The sequence below is a fragment of the Lepus europaeus genome, chromosome 22, assembly GCF_033115175.1.
Source record: "Lepus europaeus isolate LE1 chromosome 22, mLepTim1.pri, whole genome shotgun sequence".
In the NCBI taxonomy this organism is placed as follows: Eukaryota; Metazoa; Chordata; class Mammalia; order Lagomorpha; family Leporidae; genus Lepus; species Lepus europaeus.
In genome coordinates, this window is record NC_084848.1 from 16,465,936 (window position 1) to 16,492,955 (window position 27,020).

Consider the following 27,020-nt stretch of genomic DNA (forward strand, 5'->3'; position numbering starts at 1 on the left):
AAAAGATCTGAATTCAATTTCCAGCTTCCAACTTTATCCTGGCCCAGTCCTTACTGCTAAAGGGATTTAGGGATTTACATAGCAGCCTCTCTCTCTCTCTCTCTCTCTCTCTCTCTCTCTCCCTCCCCCTCCCCCTCCCTCCCTCCCTCCCCATTCCTCCCTCAGTCCCCACCCCTCTCTTTCAGATAAAATAAACATTTTTAAAAATTGAAAGGAAATGGGGTCAATGCTGTGGCATAGCAAGTGGAGAATCCCCTGCAGTGCCAGCATCCCATGTGGGTGCCGGTTCGAGTCCCAGCTGCTCCACTTCGGATCCAGCTCTCTGCTGTGGCCTGGGAGAGCAGTAAAAGATGGTCCAGCTCCTTGGGCCCCTGCTCCTATGTGGGAGACCCGGAGGAAGTTCCTGTCTCCTGGCTCCTAGCTTTCGATCAGCTGAGCTCCGGCCATTGCAGCCAATTGGGGAGTGAACCAGCAGATGGAAGACCTCTCTCTCTCTGCCTCTCCTTCTCTCTCTGTGTAACTCTGACTTTCAAATAAATAAATAAATCTTTAAAATAAAAAGGTAAATTAGATTTTAAAAAAAGGAAACAACAATTTTTTAAAAATGTGGTCCAAGGTTTTTCAAAGTTCTCCTGAGATTCTTAAAAAATGTTAAAATTAAGAGAAGTTAAATTTTCTAGAATTTTCAAACCTCAGTTTTAAGAGTAATTAGCTTTTGGTATAAACTTTCCAGAAATGGAAACCAATAGCTAATATGTAGCATGGTCCTAAGGGTCATGATGTCTTGCTCTGGGCAAGGGCCCCAGCTCCCAAGCCTTGAGCTAGAAGCTGAACTGTGCTACAAGCTGCCTCAAATAATGCATTTATAAATCTTCTATATTATACTAAAGCAAGATGTTGGTAGTGCTTATGAGAGAAGTACACAAAAATTTTTACTCCTACATCCATTTTTCCCCAAAAGTATGAATCCACTCAAACTACTGGCCAGGTAGTACATCTACTTTCCAATAAGTGAGATTAATCTTTTAATTATTTCTAAATGATTCACCAACCTGTGATGATGCTACCTTAATAGACATAATTGGCTTAACTATCATTTCTATTAAAGGTAGCCTGAAACACAGACCTGAAACGTGACTGTACAATTTTGTCTTCCTTATTGTAGGAACAAGTCTGGGAATTAAGGTAAGACCCAAAGAAATTTGTCTAGGGAAAATGAGGTGAGAAAAAGACATCTTCCAGTGATTTTTTAATTTATTTTTTATTTTTTTACCTTTTCTGATTTCATATCTGTAACCTTTGGAAACTAATCACATGAAACTATAAAATTAGCAAGTGTCTGAACCTATGTATAAAACATAAATTACCTCTAATTCCAAAATCTCATTTATTAAAGTACCACTCAATCTTAAAATGAAAAAAATTGGCTTATACCATTCTTTAAAAAAGAATGTTCCTTTTAACTTTACACCCACCCCACACCTCAATTTTGAAACATATCAATTAATTGTCTTGGTCATGGACGTTTCCAAGGTGAGATTTTATATTTTGCTCCTATAGCTTCTGGTTATCAGAAAATCCATGCTTTCCTTTACTGAAGGAATTTGCTCCTGCTGATGTTGATATATCCCTTCTAATATGCTATCTTCTCATCTTTGCTTCTGGAGGCGTTTTCTCTGGTTCACTGTCTTCATCTTTATTAAAAGCCAGTGCTACTCAAAGGGTTTTTTGGAGCAAGAGTCAGAACAGTTTCTTTAGGGTTATTTGATCCAAGTTTGAAGGATATGGCTGATACTTTCTTTGACATCTGACTACCTGTGGCAAATCCAAACTCGGAGATCTTTGTAGGTTTTGTTGGGAGGTCTGCAGCTTCTGCAGTTGATTTCTCCAAAATGCTGCAACTGGAGCTTTCCTGTCCATTAGTCCAGCTGCTCCAGCTCACTGGGGGCTTTTCAGGCTTCTCTTCTCCTGCCTTTCTGTCTCCCATTTTACCTACCATGACTGCCTCTCTTGGTGATTATTACAGTTTAGGAATGAACCAGTGAATTAGATTCTAATTGCTCCAGTGAACCAGAGTCACCCAGGAGTGTTTAAGAAAGCTGAATCTGGAGACCAGCATCCCGTAATTCTGATTCAGAATGTCAAAGGTAGGAATCTGAATACCTAACAAGGATTTTGGTAATTCTGATGGTAGAGGTCTCAGGATCATGCTTTAAAGAACTCAGCTTTAAATAAATGAAAGCTTTGATATGTTACCTAACCCCGGCTTCCTTTTAAAAATAACCTTTGCGTTAGAGAAGCTCTAAAGTGATTATCAAGGTCTTGAAGACAGTAGGTAGTTGACTCATCTTCTGTCCCATGGGCACTAATTGACATTTATCCCCAGCATAGTCACTTCCACAGCCCACACATTTAATGATGGCACAACCCTGTGGTTAGAAGCTTCATAAATAGAAATATACACAGCGGTGGTGGCCTTTTATTTATACACTAATTTCAAAGAGAATTCAGAGCAGTTAGCTGTGTGCAGTCTGTTTACTAAACAGAGTTTAAGCAATGGGCATAGATGGGATCCTTTCAGCTTAATATCTACCAGATGATTAAAAAAGTGAGCTTCCTGTTCACAACCAAGCCAGCAAAGCAGTAATACCTGTAAAATAATTAGGATACAGCATGTGCTTAATTTATTCCAAACATTGCAAGATTTTCACATTAGCATTAATGGCTTGCTTATAGTGAAACCCTAGAGGCCACATAAAATAATGGGAGGCTCAAAAATTGTAGCTAAAAAGGAAGTGTTAAAAAAAAAATTGCTCATACTTAATGTTTGTGGTGTGTTCCACCAAAAGATTGTGGTTCAATGTTCACATTGTTCTCTCCAGACAGTACTAATTTGTTTCCAATTAAAAGAAAATCGATCGCAAATGACTTCACAGGGCAGCCTGGTCACAGGAATAAAACCTAGCTTATAATCTTGCCTTAGGAGCAGCTATTTTGCTTCAGGGCATGAATCTAGCCCTCAGTTGTACAGTGGAGCTGTGTCTAAAGGGAAGAGTTAGAGTTACTCTGGTGATGGAATTAATTGGGCTGCAGAATGTAGTTATTATCCTCTATTTGGGTAGTCTGCAGAAGCTTATAGGTCTTTGTGGTGGATAGGGATTAATAAATTTCATCTCAATGCATATTGAGTAATTGTTAATGCTTACTCTCATTTTTTAAGAGTATGAAGCTTTCTGCCTGCTCCTTGTCATGAGATGGTAATTGCTTCCTTGTGATCCTCAGCTCTTTGATATTTAAGACAATGAGCTATGCGGCCAGTATCTGATGAAGAGGAGACAGGGAGAAAGCAAGTTTTCTGAGTGATATGATAAAAGTTGCTGAAGACTTGTGATTCTTTCCCACTCCTGACAAGTAAAAGTTGGGAAATACTTCTCATTCTTCATATTTGTATTGAGGTTCTGGAAGCAACAAAAATGAGGATTCACCATCTGGAAAGGGAAATACTCTTGTATTTCAAAAATTTGAACACTTACAATGTTTAGCTCTCTTGTATTCATTTAACTGCGATACATAATGAGAAGAAACTGGGACCTTAATAAACTTGAGTTAGCCCATATTCAAAGTATGAATGGATGTGTGCTGAATTAATTAGTCCTACACATTAAGAGCTATTGTTGAGATAATGTCTTTGAGATAAGAAGTAAATTGTTCTAATAAGAACAATCCATTGAACTGATCAAATTCTGGAATGGAATCAACTCAAATAGTTGTTCCCCTGAGCTCTCAATTGCTAGAAAGGAGGACTGTGCTTGTATGAAAAGAAACCAAACCCCAACTCAAACTTGCTTAAGCAAAGCAAAAGAGCTTATTGGAAAAAAAAAAGATCATAGGGGAGAATGAGAACTCTGCATGTCTAATTTCATGAGCATGTGTCCTAAGCTTCCTGAATCTTTATGAATGGCAGAAGTTATTACATACTATGGAACCACACACACACACACACACATACACACATATATGTGTGTATATATATATATATATATATATACACACACATATATATATATATATAAAATTATTGTCTTAAATTGCATTTCTCCAACAGTTAAATTGTGTTAGGAAAAAAAATAACCAAAACATCGAAATAAGGCAAACATCATGTGGCATATCGTGTTGATAGTATAAGAAGAATGGAGACACCTAAAGCTCTCTTTCCTGTTTTGGTTGAAGAACTCAATTAAATGAGTTTACATGTTAATATGAAGATTTTTGTGCAAGAGCGATATAAATAATTTTTGTGTAGTAGAACACAATCTCAGTTATGATTTATTGCCCTCTAGGACAATAATCAGTTTTTTAAATCTAATCTTGGCAATTTTATCCCAATTCTTTTTAAAATTTATATGCAGGATTCACAAACACTTTTTAAACTAATGTCATTATCTTACTGGCTTTCTTACTAATTAATATGTTGAATAAAATCTTTGACAAGGATTCATTTTATAGTTGCACAGAAGCTAGGATTTTACCATTTGGAAAATTATACTTTAGTCATAGCTAAAATGCCTTTATTGTACAGCCACTGGTGAAGCATAAACTAATTCTAGTATGATGAGTCTTTAAAAATTACTTGCACACTACAGTTTCCCTACATAGATTCTGTTCTCTTAGGAAAAATGGACTCATTGCTGTTGTTCAACAATCTAAGTTCTTCTCATGCCTACAGGGTCATTAAAGTTATTGTTTTCTTTGTTGGGACTGCTCCCAAATTCACATATGACTTGCTCGCAGATTCTTTCAGGTCTCTGCTTAAATCTCACCTTTGTGGAATGGTGTTCTTGTTAATTCAATCAGATCTTTTCTGTTACTTAAGCTAATTTAACTTTCTTCACAGAACCATCACTTTATATATATATATATATATATATATATATATACACACACACACATATACATACATATATATGTATATACATGTATATATACATATATATATATATTTGTTTATCATCTGTGGTCTGTCATTAGAATGTAAACTTGATGAGTAAGGATATTATATATCTGTTCCAGATTTCCATTTTTGTCAGCATTAGTTTCCAGGTAAAGTTTATCTTATTTGGCACAATATGTACTATAGCTAGTAGAAAAGCAGATAGAAGACTCTTATCAGCCAACACAAGGAAACCATATGTATGAATTTAAAATAAAATAAGCCATAGTAATAGATAATATCAAACGGTCAATATGTACCAGGCTATATTCTAAGTACTATTATTTTATGTAAGTTATATGTATACTCATTCAATCCTCTGAACTGCCACCAAGCTAAGAACTATCATTATTTCTATGTTATGGATAAAACAGTGAGACACAGGAAGAACTGGAATTATCAATATCAAATATCAGAGTGTCTTCAGTTAAACAAAAGTAAATTTTGACATCTACCTCTGACCTCTTGTTAAGTGGAATGTAAGTTCCATAATGACTGTGAATCTGCTCTTTTTTTTTTTTTCTGTTACATTCCAAGGCCTAGGAAAGAATGCATTATATATTAACATATAAGTAATTGATATGTTAATGAATTTTTTTAGGTTCACATTGTTTCTGACACTTTCCTTTATCATAGAGATATGAAAGGCAACAAGAAGGCATCTCTGAAGTCACACACTACACCCTTGAATTTCCTTTCATACAGAAAAAAATTTAGTTTCGTTTTATTTGAAAAGCTGAGAGACAGAGATAAAGACAGAGAGAGATATTCCATCTGCTGGTTTACTCCCCAGATGCCTGCATTAGCCAAGGCTGAGACAGGTCAAAGCCTGTAACTCAATCTAGGTTTCCTCTGTGGGTGGCAAGAACCCAACCACTTTCAGCTGCTCTGCAGGGTGCATGTGATGCAGGCATCCCAAATGGCATTTAACGGGTGTGCCAGAAGCCCAACTCAATCCTTATAATTTCTGCAAACTCAAATGCCAATTTACTTTGCCAGACTCTGGAAATATTTTGTCAGCCATGTCAAAATGAACAGGGGTGACCTCAACCGAACACACTGGATCCTGAGAGCCAAAACTGGCTGGTTGGAGGTAAGCCCCTTGGGGTATTTGAAGTAGCTTTATTGTTTAGCTTCCCTTCCTGTCTTCTCTGTCAAGCCAAGAAGAAAATCTACCAATCCTAGTGAGCCAAGTAAGATGAAATTTAAAGTGAGTAGCATACCCTTCTGCATTTTCACTGGCCTGAGTAGGTCCATAACTGAATCAATTTGTTTAATGAGTTTATGCGTGAAAGAAGTAAATGTCATAATTGCAGTTTTAAAAGAAGCACATAGGATAAAAATTACTTCCCAAAGGCTGCCACTTCTACAGCAAAAGCCAAATCAAGATATGACCTTAGAATTTTTCAGCGTATAACCTGTTTTCTATAAAGAAATTACCATGACAGTGCTTTAAACCCAGAAAGCTGTCAGAAATCTGATGCAAGGCTTAGTCTCATTGGAGATGCTGTTTTTGAAATATGTACAAGGAGCACAATTTTCTGTGTTCCAGAAAAGTAACAGAAGTCACAGTTCTTGTAACAGGTGGTACTGGCAATAGGACAAACAAAGCTGAAATGAGAAAGTTGAGGGCATTTTCAAAAGCCGTTGTAAAAAAATTATTAGAAACATTTAAAAATATTCTGTGTACAACTGAAACTAAAGTCATAGAGAAGCTTTGAAGTATATATTTAATTTCTTCAGAACTTTTAGTATTAGACTTGGCTGGCTCTTTGTCCCAGACAACCTATACAAAGTTTGGCAGAATAATTAGCACCTGGATTTCTGGGTTAAAGAAAAAAATCCCTCCATTATCTGATTGATCCTCTGGTTTATTTTCTCTTCCTTTTTTATGGTGCCTCTTTACCCCTGCTATGCACAGTGGGGGTTTGAAATGAAGTTAAATGAGAAGAAACAAACAATCCTAGTCTCTTTTGAATTCTTAAAGAGGAGCTAGAGTAATTTACAAATGCTGGCCTGAGATAGTAGTGCATTTTTTGGTGCTTTTAAAATATTGATATCTATATGATTTAATATTTTGAACTTCTGTGAAAGCACCTTTTTTTTTTTTTATCAAGCAAAGCATCATTTGAGGAGCAGCTTTCAAACTGAGGTCACAGAAGAATATTCTCTTTATTTGAGGAAACAGACAGCTCTGACTCTCTCCACTTAATAGAATAGGAAACAGAGGACAAGGAAGGATCCTTTACCTTATAGGGGCAGAAGGAATGCAAAATCTGGATCCTTCACTTCATTTCTTGTATGTGAAAATAAACAAAGACTCTCAGGTGTGTACTTCAGTATAGAAGAGCAGACATTCAGGGATTTTTTTCTTCATTTGAAGGAAATGTGAAATTTTTTGAGGATGACATTTGTGTTCCACAAAATTCCCAGAACATTACATGAGTATGGTCCATAGAAAAGATCATGATAAATGGTGTCAAGATAAGCTGAACATATAATGCTTTTTCATAGATAAAAATGTAAACTAATATCTTAGAGTCCCTGGACCTCAGGTAGATGGAATGGAAAATGGAATTAATTTTTCTCCAGGTGTTCTGTTTCTCAGAAAATTGTGGAAATGGCTTGAGTACCTTTTATGGTACTAAGTAAAACTTTATTGGACTACAGAAAAGGAAATAAGTCTTCCTTGACTTACCTGGAGGGGCTGCTCAACTTCGGAGAACCTGAACAAGAAGTAGACAAAAACGTCTAACACCTAGACTCAGGTGGAATGAAACATAATGTATGGAAAGACAGAAAGGCCAAGGCTAAAAACTAAAGGGAAGGTTAGGGCAACATCAGAGCAACTGATGTGGGGTAGCAAAAGATGGATTTGTAGTGGGTCCAGTGGTGAACTCTGTAGAACTTCGATCCACATCCTAATCTCTGGAGCCTGAGAATACCACTTTCTATGACAAAATATGTGATTAAGTTAACAAATTTGAAGGAAGCGTATCCTGGATCATCCAGGTTGAACCCAAATGCAATCATATGTATCTTTACAAGAAAGACAACGCAAATCTATTATATTACCTGGTGAATAGTTAATAACAATTTACTATATCCTTGGGAATCACTGAGAGAATGTATTTTACATGTTCTCACTTAGAAAAAACTGATTAAGTATATGAAATGCTGCATATACTATCTAGAAATTTACCCTATATTGTTCAAATTACTGAGCTGCAATGAGACTCCTGTCTATAGAGATGTGTTTAGAGTGTGAGAAACAGAAAAGCAAACAAATGAGGGGAACATGTTACACCCAGTGACTGGCAACTGTGGAAAGCAATCACCATCCGTAAAGTTGAATAACAAGGGGAAGAAAGAGTGTTGAAAGAGCGCAAGAGAACTGGAACCAGGGAAGAGCTTCCTGGAAGAGGCTGCATTCCTGCAGATTTCCAGCAATCGCCAGATGTACAGCACCAAAGCAGAAAGGAAGTGGGGAGGAAATTCTCCAGCCTCTGTCTTTCAGTTCTCTGATGAGTTCCAAAGGGAAGCTTGGGGGTTACAGATTATCAGATATGGAAGCCAGCCCAGGAGAATGGAGGAGACAATTAAAACAGAGAATGTTTGAACCAGACATGTTTAAATGTTTCAGAAATTTTAGTTCTAACCCTTATAGTACCTGCTCTACAAGGTTTATCTTGTCTTTCTTTACATATTTAGTTGAAAAGTAAAGCCCAAAGAAAATGAATTACCGAGGTGACCTAATTTCATGTGGCTTCTCTTTCACTCATCAATAGGCCACTTAGTCTTCCTTTTTAGGAACCTCCCATTCCTGGTCCCTGCAGGTACAACTAGCTCTGCATACCACACTCTTGCCTCAGAGCTCTGTGGGCCTCCCTCCTCTTCTTGAAGTCTCTCTCAAGGGTTATCTGCTCAGCTAACCTTCCCTGTCATCCTTTACCCTCATTTATCTTTCTTCCTACCCTTTGACTATACTTCACAGCTCTGTAGGCTTTGACTTAGTGTTGTCTGCTCCTCCCATTACAACATAAGTCCCGTGAGAGTGAACTTTGCACAGCCATGTCTTTTCAGTGCCTGTCCCTTAGTAAGTACTCAAGAAATATCATTCATTGATTTCCAATGAAGTGGGCTCAGGATGCAAACCTGTGTGTGTGTGTGTGTGTGTGTGATTTTGATTTTGAGCCCTATTTTCCATAATCACAGGGTAGGATTCAATGGAAATGAAAGTTAAGAGAAACACATACTACATAGAAGTATGAGTTAAAATCTTAGGAACAAAAGGAATGGTAAAACACCATAATAAAGAGATGATGGATATCCCTTGTCATGATATATTAAGAAAGAGCAAGGTTAAAAATTGATTAAAATTTTGTTTGGTTAGTTCACACACACAAATGTGCACACACACACATTATCATTATCATCATCATCATCATTATCCTCACTCCCCACAGGCTGTTCTTTCTTTCAGAAAATTATACACATTTCTACTGACATCTGAACATTCATATGCAGGTTGGGAAGATAAGCAGAGGATGGATGCACACTGTGTATCCAGCAGTGGGCTTTGACACCAGCTGGAGTTGTTCATGCAGATTTTCCAACCAGCTCTAAGGTGCCTGGGAGCGTCTCCCTGAAGCACTTCTCACTATCAGATTCAGAGCAAGGGAAATAGCCTGGAGATTTCAACCAAGCGCTCTATAAATAAGAGTGTTGGGACAGAGTGGGTCAACATTATACTGGGATCTATACTTTTCTCCTTTCTTTGGCCCCTTTTTGTGGTACTTTTCATAAAATGTCACCTAGTATGAATGAGACCTAAAAATATTTTTTGAGGAAGGACTACCTCTTAAAAGGGGAAAGGAGTATTTCCCCTTATTCTTTGTAAGCATCCTAAGGGTTATTAAGTATTTAAAATAATTGATGTGCCCTGACTGGAGATGTGGACAGAATAGTTTCAGTTGCCACCTTTTATGTCAGTTTGAGTAGCTGTAACAGAATATCATAGACTGGGTGTCTTAAACAATAAACATCTGTTTCTGACAGTTCTGGAGGCTGGGAAGTCCAAGATCAAGATGCTGGCAGATCCTGGGTCTGGTGAGGGTCCTCTTCTTGGTTTGCACACCATCTTCTCTTTGTATCCTCACATAAAGGAGAGTAGAGGGAGGGAGTAAACTTGCTGCTCTCTCTTACAGGGTCACTAAGCCATCTTGAAGTCCCCCTTCAGGATCTAATTATCTCTCAGTGTTTCCAAATCCAAATACAGTTGCATGTACGAATTAGGATTTTAGAGGCATACAACATTCAGTCCAGGGTAGTGGAAGAAAAATAAGGTTTTCAAAGTTAAATGGCAAAGAAAACCCTCAAATTTCTGAAAACATTTCTGTTATCCCAAATAGCCGGATAATTATACTTAATATTTATTGTATAATAAGCACATTGTATAGTGTATAATAATAAGTTGTTACATAAGCTATGGTAGAAGAGAGGAAGGCTTGCTGCTTTCCTAACCTCTTACCATATAGTCTGGCCAGACTATAATGACCAGCATTGGGGATGATGCTTTTAGACGCTTGACTTGAGGATGCAGCTTTTCTAAAAGGGATTCTTTTTTCCTTTCATTGCACTTCTTCTGAAATTTATGTGGTTACTTTTTGTTGTAAATCTACTCCTCTTTCGAAGCCAGATTGACCCCCTTCTTGTGGTTCATGGCAGTCCAGAGTGGGGCTCACCTCACTGCCATCAAGGTTTGCAATCAGTGAGCACCCTGAAGCTTGTACTTGCTTCTCATTGAATGCCTTGTCAACCATATTGATGATCCTAATTTTGCAAGTATGGTTCTTGGAACCCGAGGAGTAAGTACCCATGCCCAGCCTCAGAGCCATGGACTCCTTTTTGTTTCCACTGGTGTATAGGCATCCCCGTTCATACTTCCTCTCTTTACAGAAGGACTTTCTCTTGTCCCCTCCTGTAGCTTTTGTGCAACTTGCCTTACAGGATACCTATTGTATGTGGATTCAATAGCTGGTTTGCCATATGCCTTCTAGATGTAATATTCACATTACTGACCTGACATTCCCAGCCTTCTGAAAGTGCTGCAGATCACCACTAGCCATCTGCATAACTTTGTTCTTGTTCCTTTTTTTCTCATCTAGCTCTGAAGTTGTTTCATTTTGCCATTGAAATGCTCATCTTTCCTTCTGTCCCTTTCCCCTTTCATGAGGGAAACATTTACTTATTTTAACTCCTATAATATACAGTCTTCTTTACTAAAGGAGGCTAAAGAACTTGGAAAAAAGATGATATAAGAAATGTGCCATTTCTGGATTTAAAAAAAGTTGGATTCAAGTTGTGAGAATAATTTTATTTATTTTTTTTAGAGGCAAAGAAATTCTGGGGCCATAATTAAATTATTGAACCAAGTAGGCAGCATTGTTCACAGGGATGATTGCAAGTGTGGACTCTGTACTCACACTGCCCTAGTCTGAATCGTGAATCCACTTACCAGCTATTTAACACTGGGTCATTACTTCATCTCCTTGAGACTTGGTAGCTCCATGTGACCAATGAGAATGCTAATAATGCTTTTTACAGTGTAATATAATTGACAGGAAGTACATGAGCTTAGCACAGTAAGAGCTCAGTGAGTGTTAACAGTGATGATTAAGAATTTTAGGTCTGTATTATCATTGCTTCAAAGTAAGAACTTATAGCTACATTTCTGGAAGTGTATAAACTGTGATATTGAGAATGGATTTTTTTTTTAACTATAAGAAGCACATTTAATGTTCAAAAATTCCAAACCTCACTCTGAACATTATCATTGTATTATTTCCCATATAAAATGCAAGCATGCTGAGCAGACTCACCTCACTTTCAGATGCAGGCTCTGACAGAAACATTTCTCATATTTTCTTATGCCATGAGGCCTGCATTAAGGCTGTGAATCATGTAAGTGCATTTAGACTGCGTAGATTCTGCTAAGGACAGGACATAAATGGAAATAAAGTACATTTTTCATTTGCTGTTCATTCTCAAATCCTACTAATGTCGATGAGAATTATGTGTTACATAAAAGAAAAGAAAATAGATCATTATTTCAGTCTATTGCTCTGTGAGTTTTTGCACTCAACAGTATTAGATTTCTTTCATTTTAATATCTTTCTGTAAGTACACAGTAGGTGTGTAATGCTTGCTAATTAAATGAAAGCACAAATACTCAAAGCTGCTTACCAGTCCTTCAGATTCTGACTAACACTATGGGTGCCTAGGCTGTTATGAAGGTGACAGTGAAACAAAACACATCTATATTCTATTGTGATTTCTGGCCTAATCACCACCACATTGTCCCCTTCCCCATACATACATGAATACACACTTTTTAGTGTAGCAAAACCCTCCTAGGAAGAGAGAAGTGTAACCTTGGCATATAGAAATGATCATATACTCTAATCTTGAAAAATAATTTTAAATTGTTATTACCAGCTCTGTCCTGTGTCTATAGTATTAACTTCAGCATAAATCATATGTCACAAGGATATAATGCGTAATATTGATTTTGATTTTTTCCCTCCAGCCTGTGTCTTAGCTCCTGGCCTTGATCTTAAAAGTAAGATAGATGTTAGGCATTATTATCTAGCAGAAGGAGTGAAAAATCAATTTTATCTCCTGGCTCTTCATTCCCATTCTCTGCAATGGTCAGGTAGTAACACTGGAAACACTGTAAATTCACATTTACTTACTAACGGGTGTGATGCTAGTCTGGGAATCCACTTGTCATACCTGATGCATATTTTCAGGTGATAAATTTGTAATTATTAAGATAATCCACTAACATACTTTTTCATGGGAAAAACAATTTCATAAAACATCACTATAAGAACAGGGTAACTTTTTAAAAGAAACATTTTTATTTTGAAATAATTTTTAATTTGTAGGAGAGTGGCAAAGATAATACAGAGAGTTTCCACTTAAGCTTCCCCTAGTGTTGACATCTTACATAGCCATAATACATTTTTCACAACTAAGAAATTAAATTGGTATGATACTGCTATCTAACCACAGACTTGTTTCACCTTTCCATAGTTTTTCCACTAATACCCTTTTTTTTCACATTTCCTTAAGTGTTTTTCTTTTGTGTGTGCCATACATTTTTAGGAATCTATTTGTTAATGGTGAGAATATAAATGTAACTGAATACCTAATCCTGGAGATATTTTTGATTATTTACATTTTTGAAGTTTGTCAGAGGAGGAAATGGTACTTGGGAAACAAATCAATTTTAGTGAAATGGTTTCTAACATCACTGTCAAGACACACAGGTCCATTCTAGTCAGTGGAATGATATATCACAAGCAAATTGCTACTACTAATAAAATATTGACATTGGGGAATGGTTTTTATATTTGTAAATTTTATTGAAAGATTATCCTCATATACTCATATACTCAAATACTTTGAGAGGAAAACAATCATGTTACAACTATGAAATCAACTTTTTTCATAAATCTAACTGTACTCATTAATTGCTTTATTTTTCACTTTCATCTTTGAAATGGAGCAGACTGTAATCCTTATTCCTACTTTGATAGAAACCATGATCCTCATCATAAGAATAGGGGCTGTATTGGAGCTTTATATCATAAGAAAATAATTTTAAAATCCTTTTATTCAGCTGTTTTTGATTATCTTATTCTTAAAGGGTTGATTGCTGCCAGTTAAATTACCTATAGAGCACTGACTCTGGTAACACGTAAGGACACATTCTGTAGGAAATATGCTACAAAATCCCATCTTTTCTTCACTTTTTTATAATGTTAGGGACCATGTTAGTTGTTACAATCGTTTTTTGAATAAGTAAAAGGGTTTGTGCTTGTGATGGTACTTTTCACAAATTCCTGCATTCATTGAAGAAAATGTGAGTGTCTAGTATGGCTCAAGCACTGTGTTAGGCATTAGAAAAAAGATTCACAATACATAGCTTATCTCCTTTTGCTTTCTGGAGGTGATAAATATGTACTCAATAAGAAGTCCCAAGTAATAAGTTATTTTATATAATGTAAGTGCCTGTCTTCTTTGCTAAGAAGGTAATATTTTAAATGAGTGAAGAAGTAGAAGGAGAAGGAGAAAGAGAAGGAGAGGAAGAAGGAGGAAGATGGAGGAAGAAGAATGTAATTCTCAGGAGACCAATACTAAGTATAAGAGGAGGAGGATTCCAGGTAGAAAAAGCCACATGCTGATGTAAATGGGAAAGGCGTATGAGTAAGTGAAATGCAAGTAGTCTGGAAAGGCTGCAGTGTGGAATACTGTGAGAAAGAATAGCAATAATGGGATCATAAATTACACCTGTCATAACTGAGGTAAGAGATGATGGGATCTGAAGCAAAGTGGTACCAGGAGAAGTTAAGAATATGAGATGGATTCCAGATTTCTGAAAAGGGTGTACCTTTCATGTGGGTCAGGTAGGGACAGAGGAGGATGACTAATGATTTTAGAGCATTTGTATTCATATGAGAATGAGGGGGAATGTAATACATTCCATTCAGACATGTTGATGTGGAGGATTCTGCATGATATCCACTTTAATGTCAGCTGTGCAGACCCTGAGAGGGAGAGAGAGAGGTGGGATAATTTTATGTGGAATCTCTCAGCTTCTGGTAAGAGTGGGATCAAGTGCAATCATGAACTCAAGGGAAGATTAAAGAAGAGTAAATGGGCCTTATCAGTATAAGTAAGAATATAGAGAAAGAGTTCAGTCAAGAGGTGGAGAAAGAGAGGCCAGGTTGATAAGTATAAAAATCAAAAAGGTTGATAAAAGCCTGTCACAAAACAAAGAGGGACAATCTTAGGGTGACTCATAATATCCCCTGTTGCCGAAAGGCTGGGAAGATGAGGACTGAACAGGCTGGGAATTGAGAATCAGACATTTGTTGGTTACATCATTAAGAGTAGTTTGGGTAAGAATACTCAGAGACATGGACAAGATATTACAGTATGCTACTGAATGGTGAAGAGAGCAAAAGTTTTATTTATTGTCCATCATTTTGTTTTTGTTTGTTTCTTTTGTTGTTGTTCTTGTTTGTTAATCAAAGAGAGGCTTACTCCACTCATCTGCAGAAGGGGAAGATCCAGAAAGCAGAGAATCATTGATGGAGGGAATTTGAAGAAAAGTCTGAAGACATATAAGTGGGCCGGCGCTGTGGCTCAATAGGCTAATCCTCCACCTGCGGCACCGGCACACCAGGTTCTAGTCCTGGTTGGGGTGCCGGATTCTGTCCCGGTTGCCCCTCTTCCAGGCCAGCTCTCTGCTGTGGCCCGGGAGTGCAGTGGAGGATGGCACAGGTGCTTGGGCCCTGCACCCCATGGGAGACCAGAATAAGCACCTGGCTCCTGCCTTCGGATCAGCGCGTGCGCTGGCCACAGCGGCCATTGGGGGGTAAACCAATGGAAAAGGAAGATCTTTCTCTCTGTCTCTCTCTCTCACTGTCCACTCTGCCTGTCAAAAAAGAAAAAAAAAAAGACATATAAGTGTAGACCAAAAGCGAAGGGACTAGCCTTAGAAAGGAGCAACAACAAAAGAAACAAATAAAAACAAAGTAAAGGACAGTAAATAAGAACTTTGCTCTCTTCACCATTCAGTAGCATATTATAATTTCTTGTCCCATGTCTCTCAGTATTCTTACTCAAATTACTCATAATGATGTGACTAATGAACTTCCAATTCTCAACCCTTCCCATCTGTTCAGTCCTTACCTTTTCTTAACATTAAGTTAATCCAATGGGTGGAGACAAGGAAAAGAACATTGTAAGAGATACAGGGCAGAGAAAGAACGTTTTTAAGGCTTATTTATTAGTTTGAAAGAGTTAGGGGGCTGGTGCTGTGGCATAGTGGGTAAAGCTGATGCCCGCTATACTGGCATCCCATATGGGCATTGGTTCAATTCCTGGCTGCTGCACTTCCGATCCAGTTTCGTGCTAATGTGCATGAGAAAGCAGCAGTAGATGGCCCAAGTCCTTGGGCCTCTGCCACCCACATGGGAGACCCAGAAGAACCTCCTGGCTTCAGATCTACCCAGCTCAGGCTGATGTGGCCATTTGGGGGAGTGAACCAGTGAATAGAAAATTGTCTCTCTCTGCCTCTTCCTTTCTGTAACTCTGCCTTCAAACAAATAAATAAATCTTTTTTAAAAAAAGAGTTATAGAAAGAGAGGGAATGGGTTCACTTCCCAAATGACTGCATTGGCTGATTTTGGGCCAGCCTGAAGCCATGAGTGTAGAACTCCATTCGGTTCTCCCACATGGCTGACAGAAGCCCAAGCACTTGGGTCATATTCCACTACTTTCCCAAGTGCATTAGCCAAGGACCTGGATTGGATGTTGGAGCATCCAGTACTAGGAACTGAACCAGCACGAATATGGGACGCCAACATTGCAGGCAGTATCTTACCCCATTGTGCTACAATGCCAGCTCCTGGGAATTCTTAGTTAATGATTTTCATTGTCTCTAGGACTTAGGAAACTTGTTCCAATACTGAGCATAACATAGAGAAGTGTAGCCCACTGAGTTTGAAAAGTATGATTGAAGTTTAGAACATGTGCTTGGAAAAATGGGAAAAGAGAAGGATTGCCAAGAAACACTGAAAATTCTGCAAAAGCTAGGAAAATATATATACATAAATATATAAATATATTTTAATTTATGAATTTATAGTTTTATAACTTATAATTTATAAATATATTTATATGTAAGCTTATTTAATTTATATATAAGCTTATTTATATATAAATGCATTTAAATATAAATTCTCTAGGTTTTTATAGCTCTATATAATTTAACCAGTAAGAACATGGCAGAAATCAATGAAAATGCAAAACTGAATCAAAATTGTCAAGTTTCTAAGATATCAATGGTGAGAGGACAATAGCAAAATTCAGTGCACTGTGTCATTAAGTGTTTAAATAGGGCAGTGGACCATGGACTCAAGGAGAGATAGAAAATATAATAAATCCAGGAGAAGGAAAATATATTGAAATGAAAGGAAGGAGCCAATACAGAGGACAAACAAGCTTAAATTAATAGGTGGAATTGACTGTGTAATTGAGAATTAAGTGAGACTGATTAATTTAATTTCGTATGTGCTCTCTCCACTTATCTTGCAATGTTGTCAAGCTTTTAGCCACAGAACAGAATTGTAGGTGAGACTATACACAAGAAAAAGTGCTTCACTGTCTCATGAGTAAAAAGCAAGATTAATAAAAAAAAAGCACAACTTCCTGTTATTGCTCTTCAGAAATAGTGTGTAGGAATGAGGTCAACTACTGAGACCTGCTGAGAATGAACATGCTACTATTTATTGCCTCTTTAGATGAAAACCCAATTTCATCTTCTATCAAAGATCAAGCAACTGCTATTTTATGGTAAACATAGCAACTGCCTTACAGAAAATTACTATTTTAACAGGTGCAGTCTTACACTCAATAGCGATTTAAAATTGGCTTTCTGACTAGCATTGTGCTCACATCACCCATTTAAATAATCTCTTTGGATATATTCTCACACATAAACATCATTAAAGGGTATGTTTACATTATGTTTAATCACAGGGTATTCATGAAAACATCTCTGCCCAGAAGAACTTTTGCCACTTAATATATTTTATCTTGTTTGTTTATACTGCTGATCAAAGCATCCGAGGCAAATAATTTGAATTATTCTATTGAGAGAGGGGGGGAAAAGCCACAATAAGCTTTTGGAAGTTTTAGTAATATGAGTTTTATGACATAAAGATCAGCTCTTTATTCATGAAACAAATATTTATCTAGCATCTGCCAGGTACCAGGCTTTGTGCTAGGTAATATGCAAGGCATTCATTTACAGTATATATATATATATATATATATATATATATATATATATATATAAAATTGCTGTAGCTAATACTTAAATAGTGGACATAGCTGATATAACAGTAGGGGTAATTCATATATTAATTGTAACACTAAGTAGAATGTCTGCTGTGCACTAGCAAGGAGATTGCCTAGTTATCTCATTCATTCTTCATGTGTGGGTATGGAATAGGAGAGCCTGTCATATCATGGACATCACACACATAGGTGCAAGGTGACTACTTAAAGCAGGCTACTTAACGTGGGTTCTCAGACCATGAAGTGAGAGGTAGAAAACATTCTTCAACCTTTGAATGAAAATTTGCATTCCTTTTTATTATGAATGCAGGAAACAAATCATAGTAGTGTTAGTACTATCTGTGGATCTGTCATCAACAAAAATCAGAAGGAAATATCTACAGTTATTGGAGACATCTCAAAATACCCTGATTTTTAATATCAATTTGAAATTATTGGGGTTATTAGATTACCATATGTATTCTTTTCTTAATGATTAAAAGAAAAAATTTGTATTGCTATATCAAAAATTCAGTTCATTGAATTATTTGATAACTGAATTATAATTGGTTTCATTCATGCTTAGAGACTTTTAAAATATTTTTAAAACATTACTTAAGACTTGATACTAGTACAGTTTGCTTACAGTCATGGCCACAGTAACTTCTGCCCTCTCTGTTGGTGCATTCTTTTGCAATGTGACTTTGTCGCCTTTCCCATTCAGAGTTTTCATCCCTCTTGAATCTGGTCTGGCCTTATGACTTGTTTTGACAAATAGAATGGTAAGACTTCTGGGACTCAGTCCTGTGAACTCTCATAGCTCTATTCTCTCTCTTGCTGCCCTAGTCATAACATACATAGAAACCAAGACTTGCCTTCTTGATGATTTGAGACCCTGTGGCATGAGGGACCTTGACATTCCAGAACCAACGGTATACGTGAGCAGGGTCATCTCACAATAGTTGAGTTTCTTGATGACTGCCTCTGAAGGAGCACCTTGGGTGATACCAACAGCAGGTCTTCCAAACTGAACATGCCCCAGATTGCCAACTCACACGATCTGGAGCAAATGAATTCTTTTTGTCTTGGGAGAAACTTTTGGGGATGGTTTTATTAGGCAGTACCACACAACTGAAACTGGTTATGTTCCACATGACTGCCAAATGTGACCACAATCCTTCAAATTAAGAACTGTGCCCTAAACAGATACTATTTACTTGGTCTTCTGGTTTTAAGCCTAATTAGTCAGAATCTGAATATCTTATCAGTTGAGTACTTCTCATTTTGTTTTTCATTTAGAAGTTCACACACACACATGCACACAAACACAACTAATAAAGTAGTGACATTTATGTTGAGGATTAAGGTCTTGAGGGAAAATAGTGGTATATTTTTTAACTTTTAAGCTATTTGTATGATTTACAATCATAATCGAAAAATTTGCCACTTTTATATTTAATCATCAAGATAAAGCATAGGGACTTTATCTGAAAAAAAGACAGAATGTTCTATGATTTTTAAGTCTATAAGAACAGTTATTTTATGAAACAAGTTTTATGCAAGGAAGTGAGGGGAAAAATCGCATTATAAGTAATATTCCAATGTTTGAAAATTACACTGAAAAGAGCTGGTGAGACTTAGGAATCATTGTAGACAAGGCAAGGAAATACTAGAAAAAGAAAAAAAAATGTTTTTTTCAAGATTGCCAAGAGATAGAATTAACCAGGACTGAGATCTCTTTGAGAAGATTGCAGGTCATCCACAATCTTAAGAGTTTTTGTGGAATGTTGGAAAGGAGTACAGATCACATCCTTTTGAGGTACAAAAGAGGTGGACATGCACACAAATATTCCAAAGTTTGACTGTAAATAACAATTATAAGTAACATTTACTGAGCATTTACCAGATCTCACTGTGCTTAGTGCCTTATGAGCATTACATTATTTAACCCTTGCAGTATCCCCATGAAGCAGGAAATATGCATATATTTTATAGATTAGAAAATTGAGATTCTAAGAAGTTAGGTAATAAGCTCAATGTCATTCGTATATTAAGTAGTAAAATCAGGGTTTGAGCCCATCGATTCCAGAAATCATTCTAATATCCTAGCTGTGTTGTGGATTTGGGAGTATGGAGAGTGTAGGAGAGGAGGAGGTGTCTGAAGGTCAGATGAATAGGCTGGTTTTTTGACTAACTAAGGGAAAAATTTCCATATGACCCAGTGCCAATGAGAATGGGTTAATGACATATAGAGGAAATAATTGTGAATTTGCCACAGGGATAATTGTTAGTTAGGGTAAGCTTCCTGAGAGGTTGGGTGTTTGTGATGCAGAGTATAAACAGGAGGGGACTGATCACGGAGAGGAGGAGAGAAATCTCCATTGATGAGCAGATTAAAGTAAGATGAGAGCAGAGGAAGACAGGTTTAGACATCAGTACAAAGTCAAAGTAGTTGACCTTTTTTTTATTTTTATTTTTTTATTTTTTTAAATTTTTTGACAGGCAGAGTGGACAGGGAGAGAGAGACAGAGAGAAAGGTCTTCCTTTTGCCGTTGGTTCACCCTCCAATGGCCGCCGCGGCTGGCGCTGCGACCTGCGCATCGCGCTGATCCGATGGCAGGAGCCAGGTGCTTATCCTGGTCTCCCATGGGGTGCAGGGCCCAAGCACTTGGGCCATCCTCCACTGCACTCCCTGGCCACGCAGAGAGCTGGCCTGGAAGAGGGGCAACCGGGACAGGATCGGTGCCCCGACCGGGACTAGAACCCGGTGTGCCGGCGCCGCAAGGGGGAGGATTAGCCTAGTGAGCCCCGGCGCCGGCCCAGTAGTTGACCTTTTTATAAACTGAATTTTTTAAAAAGTGAGTTACAAGATCAGCTTCTGTAAATTGGGAGCTAGATGAGATAAATTGTTTGAAAAGTGTTGAAAGTTTCAGATCATCATCACAGAGAAAGGGATAACAGATGAAACATGGTAGGATTGCTTAGTTGTGTGGAAGCCTGTGTCAGGTTAGCACCTTGATTTACAGGAGAAACAAAATGCTACATTTTAAAGTTTTCCTCTGCTTCTACTTAAAATCTGCACTAAGGCTGAAGGAAGGAAAACTTAATTCACCCAGGATGGGAGTTTATTGCATATATGTAAAACAGACAATTGAAGAACCCAGATGGATCCTTAGGGTAAGGGAAGGATTGGAATGAAACTGGGAATGCAGAGAGTGGGCCCATGAAGGGCCGATGGACAGGAGATTGGGGATCAGTCAGCAGACAAGGTGGCCAAAAACATGAGCTCAGCAGACATAAGAATCAGTAGAAAGGCAGGAATTGTGGAGCTGGAGTCATTTCAATCCATGATGAATTACAGCATCCCACTTGGAAGGAAGAGAAGGAGACTGTGAAAGGCGGTGAGTATCTGAAAAGCTAGGGTGTTGATGTGTTGCTCATGTTGATGCTCTAGTTGAATTTAAGGTAAAGAAGAAGACAGTAAGACAAATAACAAAGATGTCAATGAACGAGGCATAGTTTATGAGAACCAAAAGATGAAAACGATGAGGAGGGAATGGGAGATATGTACCAAGAACTGAGAGTTTCTCCATCCTCTTTTTAAATAAAGATTTATCTTATTTATTTGAAAGGCAGAGTTAAAGAGGGACAAAGGGAAAGGTGGAGGAAGATGGAGAGGGAGAGGGAGAGAGAGAGAAAGAAAGAGATCAATCTTCTATCCTTTGGTTCACTTCCCAAATGGTTGCAATGGCTGAGGCTGGGCTGGGCGGAAGCCAGGAGTCTGGAACTCTGTCCAGGTCTCTAGATAGTAGGGGCCCAGGCATCTTCTGCTGCTTTCCCAGCCACATTATCAGGGAGCTACATAGGAAGCAGAACAGCCAAGACTTGAATGGCAATCATTTGGGATTCCAGCATAGTGACTTAACCTGCTGTGCCACAGAGCTGGTCTCTAGGACGGAGAATCTCTCTATCAGAAATGAGAGTAGCTCTCTAGATGAGAGAAGGTGACTTTGGTCTACCTACCCTACTTCAGCTAACAATATGCAAGATATGGGAGAAAGGTTAGTTGCCATTGGATAAAATGCAGAAAAAGCAGTGTAGACTCATAGGTTTAGTTGAAGTGTGGAGGTTGGATAAGTTGAGGAATTTTCCAGTTATAGTGTGGGTTTGTCAAAGTCTCAGTGGAAAGATTCGGAGGCAAAAGTTTGTACAAGAATATGCATCAATTTAGAGGATGATCAGTGGAGGTGATAGGATGGCTTACTGTTTTGGCAAGGACTGTGAGGAAAGTTCAGTCTCAGTAGTCTCTGGAAACATCGCTTAGCCTCACGGAATTTTTGCTGTGACCTGAATGAGAAGGAAACCTGATGAATGTGTCATAGGGGTGAGTATTTCTATTTCTCTTACTCTGGAGGAGATGGTGGCAGCTGAGGTGTGACACAATGGTGTCGTTGGACAGCAGGAAGCAGTCAAGCATGGGCCACCTGCAGGGGAGGCCTTCAGTGCCACAACTGAAGGATCCTATGTGCTATAGGTCAGGCTTTGCTTTGAGCAGAAGGTTTATGTCCTGTCATTACGGTTTATGTCCATATTGCCTGAGTGTGTAAAACTGTACTACCACAAACTTCATTCCCAGTTTCTATTTGTGTACACTTGTAATTAATTTACCTATGATAACTTCTCAGAAAAGAATTTTCACTTTTAAAGGAAATGGGTAATTTCAGAACTTTTGTCTTATATTACAAATTTCCAAGTATGAGGTTTCTACTACTTTCCGCTTCCACTTGAGGCAAAAGAGAGGATTCTTTCCACACTTTGCTTTTCACCCAAGATTTTTAAAAGTTTGAAATTACTGGGGTCCATTGTTGTGGCACAGCAGGTTAAGTCACCGTTTGAGACTCCAGTATCCCATAGCTGAGTACAGTTTGGAATCCAGGCTGCTCCTCTTCCAATTCAGTTCCCTGCTAGTGCACTGGAGAAAGCAGCAGAAAATGACTCAAGTCCTTGTGCTCTTGCCACTCAGGTCCTGATTTGGGCCCAGCCTTTCTCCTACCTTTGCAACCCTTTGGGGAGTGGATCAGCAGATGTATTGAATATGTCTCTGTTCTGTCTCTCGCTCTCTCTAAATAAATAAACAAATTTTTTTTTTTAAAGTTTGATGTCTCTGCTAAAGAACTCAGTCATCCTACCCTACTTTTTTTATTTTACATTTTTTTTATTGGTGTGTTTAGAGTACACACGTGTCATTTGTGTTGCCTTTGTGTTAATCGTTACATGCTTTGTTTATCTTTATTTTTTTGTCTTAATTGGCATTTTTTTTTTTTTTTTGACAGGCAGAGTGGATAGAGAGAGAGAAAGAGAGAAAGGTCTTCCTTTGCCGTTGGTTCACCCTCCAATGGCCGCCACTGCCGGCGCATCGCGCTGATCTGAAGCCAGGAGCCAGGTGCTTCTCTTGGTCTCCCATGCGGGTGCAGGGCCCAAGGACTTGGGCCATCCTCCACTGCGCTCCCTGGCCATATCAGAGAGCTGGCCTGGAAGATGGGCAACCGCGATAGAATCCGGCGCCCCAACCGGGACTAGAACCCAGTGTGCCGGCGCCGCAAGGTGGAGGATTAGCCTGTTAAGCCACGGCGCTGGCTGGCATCTTTTTTAAAAAAAAAAACTTTTGTTTAATGAATATAAATTTCCAAAGTACAGCTTATGGATTACAATGGCTTCCCCCCCCCCCATAACTTCCCTCCCACTCGCAACTCTCCCCTTTCCCACTCCCTCTCCCCTTCCATTCACATCAAGATTCATTTTCAATTCTCTTTATATATAGAAGATCAGTTTAGTATATATTAAGTAAAGATTTCAACAGTTTACACCCACATAGCAACGTAAAGTGAAAAAATACTGTTTGAGTACTAGTTATAGCATTAAATCACAATGTACAGCACATTAAGGACAGAGATCCTACATGATATTTTTTAAAAATTGATTAATTTTCTATGCAATTTCCAATTTAACACCAAGTTTTTTTTTTCATTTTCAATTATCTTTATATACAGAAGATCAATTCAGTATATACTAAGTAAAGATCTCATCAGTTTGTACACACACAGAAACACAAAGTGTAAAAATACTGTTTCAGTACTAGTTATAGCATTACTTCACATTGGACAACCCATTAAGGACAGATCCCACATGGGATGTAAGTACACAGTGACTCCTGTTGCTGACTTAACAATTTGACATTCTTGTTTATGGCATCAGTAATCTCCCTAGGCTCTAGTCATGAGTTGCCAAGGCTATGGAAGCCTTTTGAGTTCGCTGACTTCGATCTTATTCCAACAGGGTCATAGTCAAAGTGGAAGTTCTCTCCTCCCTTCAGAGAAAGGTACCTCCTTCTTTGATGGCCCCGTTCTTTCCACTGGGATCTCACTCGCAGAGATCTTTCATTTAGGTCTTCTTTTTTTTTTTAATCAAGATTTTGGCTTTTTCTTATGATTTATTTACATAAATATATAAATATATAAACATGTAAACATATATATATATATATATATATATATATATTCTTGCCCTCTATGTTGGTAATACACACCCAACATTGTCTATTCATGTCTTTATTTTTATGGTTTTGACTAACAGCTATTTAGCATTTTTAGTATTTAAAAGCATTATAGGGGCATGTATTTTGCACATTGGTACGTGGCTGCTTGGGATGCCCTCATACTATATCAGAGTGACTGATCCACGATCTAGTTCTTCTGTTTCCAATCCAGCTTCCTGTTGATAGACGTTCTAAGAGGCAGCAGATGATGGCTAAAGTCACCTACATGGGAGACCCTGACTGAGACCTGGCCTAGTGCTGTTTGGTGAGCATTTGGGAAGTGAATCAGTGGATAAGATATCTTTCCCTTTCTTTCTGTCCCTTGCCATTCAAATAACATGAAAATATATAAATAAAAATTAATAAAGCATTATATACTTAATCTTTCATCTTTGTCATCGGGCTCTTTTTAGTCTATACTTGTGGGGGGTCTTACAGAATTTTATCCAAAATATGTAATATTAATACTTCTGCTGACATTTGTAGAGTCATGGAATCTTACAGTAGGAGGTTGTTTTCTTGGCAGCCCATTTGAAATATATCTTTGGATATTCAAAATGAAATCCAGAATCTGTTTGGAAAATGCAACATATATTTGGAAAAAAGATTTATTGTTGACCTTGGTAGAAGCCTTTATAGAGATGTGATAATAAAAGCCTGGCTGAGCAGGCTGAAGACAAAGTAGGAAGCAGTTCAGCTTGAAACCCTGACCTATCTCAGGCACGGCTTCAGTGTCAGCAAGTAAAGAGGCAGGCAGAGGACATAGCTCTTAAGGAGCTTTTCTGTGAAGAGGAGCTTAGGATGGCTGGTAGAAGGAGACGATGTGTGAACGAATAACGGTTTTGAGCTGACTCATCCTGGACACTCAAACCTGCACCCATAGGATGAGACTTCCAAAACTTTGGGGCAAAATATACATTATGAAAAAAACTATGAATTAATTTCAAAAATTTAATTTAATTTGGCACCAAATTAAAAATATTTTGATTCACAATCTTTTTAAAGTGCCCTCGTATACTGATCACACCCCCCAAATTATTTGTAAAACATATTAATAAAATAAGTTTTGTCTAAAATACATAATGCTAAATCTGATTATACACTTAATCTTTGTTTAATGTAATTATTTATGCATATGTTTTACTGTGCTTTAAATATCTTCATGCCAACATTTTCAAGTCCTTTTATTATTCTTTCAGTGTCTCCCAGGATTCACTGGAAATGATATTACTGATTTAGTTCAGTGTTTTTGTTTGTTTATGTATTTGTTTTGTTTTGCTTTGTTTGGCTTTTAATTTGCACCATAAACTGCTGTCCTAAAATTCTAATGAAATACAGCAAATGTGATGTTCATTATAAAAATGCTCAAGCATGATAGATTGTTTGATTCCTAGATAGAGGAACTCAGCTACTCAATTAGTGACAGTAAAACAACTCAACTAATAGTGTCGCTTCATTTTTATCAAGATATGTACAGTAAATATTTGCCAAATGAGTGCAATTGAATTTTATGAAAGGATGCATTGAAGCCCTTTAACCTCTTTGCAATTTTATTTCCCTGACTTCATCTTACGCTATCCAGGTCACTTAGCTTTATTATTGGCTCATGTGATTTGTAAATTTCTTCCAGATGATCAGATCAGCTTGCTATTCTAAAAGCTACTTCAGTAAACCTGCTGTGTGCTCCATGTACTCGAGTGAATATTACAGGGAGAGAGTCAGATTTTTTCCATGACAGATCCCAGTCTGACTGAAGTGTCAGGTAAATGAGAAAGCAAGCTAAAGGAAAGAAAAAAAGAAAAAAAAATAGTTACTGAGATAGCTGCTCTGTAGAGAACTGCTCAAGAGTTCTGTAGAAATCTTATAAATGAGGGAACTTCATGTCATGTGTCGATAATGAGCTGTGTGTTCTTAGGGTATGTATTGTGGTTATGTATTTTGTCTACAGTGAATCCAGGAACCTCTCCAGTTTTCTATCCATGCAAATTCCACAAAGCTCCATACAGCAGGCACCTGTAATGGAACAAAGATTTCTTTTTGTCCCTCATCACTAGGTTCCTGGCTGAGATCTCTAAAAAAAAGAGTAGCGAGAGAAAAGCACACAAATGTATTCAATGTAAATTTTACTCAACAATACAGTCTTCAGAAGTGAAGTCCCAAAGAAACAAGGAAACATGCTTGTTTATATGCTTAGGGATCATGAAGACTGAACAGTGGTGGAGAAGAATGGACAAGGAGCAGATAGAGATTTTTCTTTGTGCCAGGTACATGAGGACACACCTAGAATGAGGATTTTTATGGCACTTGAGGGTAGATGGATAAGGTGAAGGTAATAGGGATCTTGGTGCTGCTTCAATCTCTCAAATATTAAGGTACCTTTTTTTTTTTTTTCTCAGAGGAAAGCTTTATTGACTGACTGTGTGATAGGGGTAGGTGCTGTGGAGGGGTATCCAGGAGAAGCAAGGTGGTTGTGGGGGGGCTGGGGCAGTGAGGAAGGAAGGAAGGAAGGAGGAGGCGGGG